Below are 2,500 nucleotides of genomic sequence, written 5' to 3'. Positions count from 1 at the left end.
TATATATATATTTTTCATATATATATATATATATATATATATATATATATTTTTCATATATATATATATTTTTCATATATATATATATATATATATATATAGATATGTATATATACACACACACACACACATGCATACATTAGAAGCTTCTTTTCAGTTTCTCTGTACCAGATTCACTCTGAAAGCTTTGGTCAACCAAAGTTATGATAGAAGACACTTATTCAAGGTGCCACGCAGTGGGACTGAACCCGAGACCATGTGGTTGGGAAGCAAGCATCCGTTTTTGGTGACCAGGTGTAACCATACTTATGACACACGCAGAAACAATCTGCAATTCTGGATTCTTTGATGTTTCATAATAATGTCATGTATTTTTTTTTTTTGTATTTTCTCTCTATTTATTTTCAACAATAGATGAAATAAAATAAAAAACATCATAACAATAAATAGAAATATATATATATAAAAAGAAAATTGCATAAAAATGCAAAAAAAATGTATGATATAATATAAAAATATTAAAAAAAAAACTAAACAAAATTATTTTTTTTATTGAAAATTCATTTTTTTTTGTAAATATTCTTTTGTTTTGAAGATTCTCAATAATGTAGTGAAATAATGAACATTAAAAAAAAACCAAAAAAAGGAAGAAAAATGTCAAAATTCTGTGAGAATAAAAATACAAATAAAATTGTAAAAAAATAAATACTATATAAATTACATAAAGAGTTGTTTTTTTTTTTTTTAGTTTTCATGAATAATTACTGGTATTTGTTTTTTTATGAAACACCTTATTTCCTTTTTATTCTTTTACTAGTTTCAGTCATTTGACTGTGGCCATGCTGGAGCTCAGCCTTGAGGGGGTTTTGGCTGAAGAATTTGACCCCAGGACTTATTCTTTGTAAGCCTTGTACTTATTCTATTGGCCTCTTTTGCTGAACCACTAAGTTGCGGGGGACAAACACACCAACATTGGTTGTGAAGCAATGGTGGGGGGACAAACACCAGCATCGGTTGTCAAGCGATGTTGGGGGAGGACAAACACAAACACACACACACACGTATATACCTATATACGACGGGCTTCTTTCAGTTTCCGTCTACCAAATCCACTCACAAGGCTTTGGTCGGGCCGAGGCTATAGTAGAAGACACTTGCCCAAGGTGCCACGCAGTGGGACTGAACCCGGAACCATGTGGTTGGTAAGCAAGCTACTTACCACACAGCTTTGTTCGTTACGATAGTAGGCCAATAATTTTACGAAAAGTGACAGCTTCTGTAGTTGACACTGATAAGCACATGCACACACGCACGCACACACACACTCGTTACTTGACTTCATTCATGATGCAAGGGAGGTAATACGGTGGCGACTTATATTTTGTCTTCCCTTTCAAAAGTAAATCCGGTCAATAAATGCTGAAGTTTTCTATTCATTTTAAAAGCATGACGTGGAATACGTCGGTTTTTCTTGCAAAGGACTGAGAAGTTTGTGAAACATATCAAATGCATCTGTTGCTGAAGCATAAATTCATAGCAATAATAACATAACGAAGACGGCGAGCTGGCAGGGTCGTTACTGCGTCGGACGTAATGCTTAGCGGTATTTTGTCTGCCGTTACGTTCTGAGTTCAAATTCCGCCGAGGTCGACTTTGCCTTTCATCCTTTCGAGGTCGATTAAATAAGTACCAGTTACGCACTAGGTTCGATATAATCGACTTAATCCCTTTGCCTGTCCTTGTTTGTCCCCTCGATGTTTAGACCCTTGTGGGTAGTAAAGAAATAGGTATTTCGTCTGCCGCTACGTTCTGAGTTCAAATTCCGCCGAGGTCGACTTTGCCTTTCATCCTTTCGGGGTCGATTAAATAAGTACCAGTTACGCACTGGGGTCGATATAATCGACTTAATCCGTTTGTCTGTCCTTGTTTGTCCTCTCTGTGTTTAGCTCCTTGTGGGTAGTAAAGAAATAGGCATTTCGACCGTTTAAGTTCTGAGTTCATATTCCACCGAGGTCGGCTTTGCCTTTCATGCCTTGGAGGTCGATAAAATAAGTACCATCTAGTTGAGCACTGGGGTCGATGTAACTGACTTGACCCCACCCAGGAAATTGCCGGCCTTGTGTCAAAATTTGAAAGCAATAATGACATATATATATTAAAATCAGCGCGGGAATGGATGTGTGGTAAGAAGCTTGCTTCCCAAGCATATGGTACCGGGTTCAGTCCCACCAAAGCCTTGTGAATGGATTTGGTAGATGGAAACTGAAAGAAGCTCGTCGTATATATATATATATATATATATACTCTTTACTCTTTTATTCGTTTCAGTCATTTGACTGCGGCCATGCCGGAGCACCACATTTAGTCGAGCTCCAGCATGGCCTATATACATATATATTTTTAATTTTATCTAGTTTCAGCTCACGAGCTATGGCCATGCTGGGGCGTATGTGTCTATGTTTGTCCCCACTCCATCGCTTGACAACTGATGTTGGTGTGT

Source organism: Octopus sinensis, linkage group LG23 (genome assembly GCF_006345805.1).
Source record: "Octopus sinensis linkage group LG23, ASM634580v1, whole genome shotgun sequence".
Classification (NCBI taxonomy): Eukaryota; Metazoa; Mollusca; class Cephalopoda; order Octopoda; family Octopodidae; genus Octopus; species Octopus sinensis.
The sequence above is the reverse complement of the archived record's forward strand: the minus strand, read 5'-3'. Positions refer to the sequence as shown.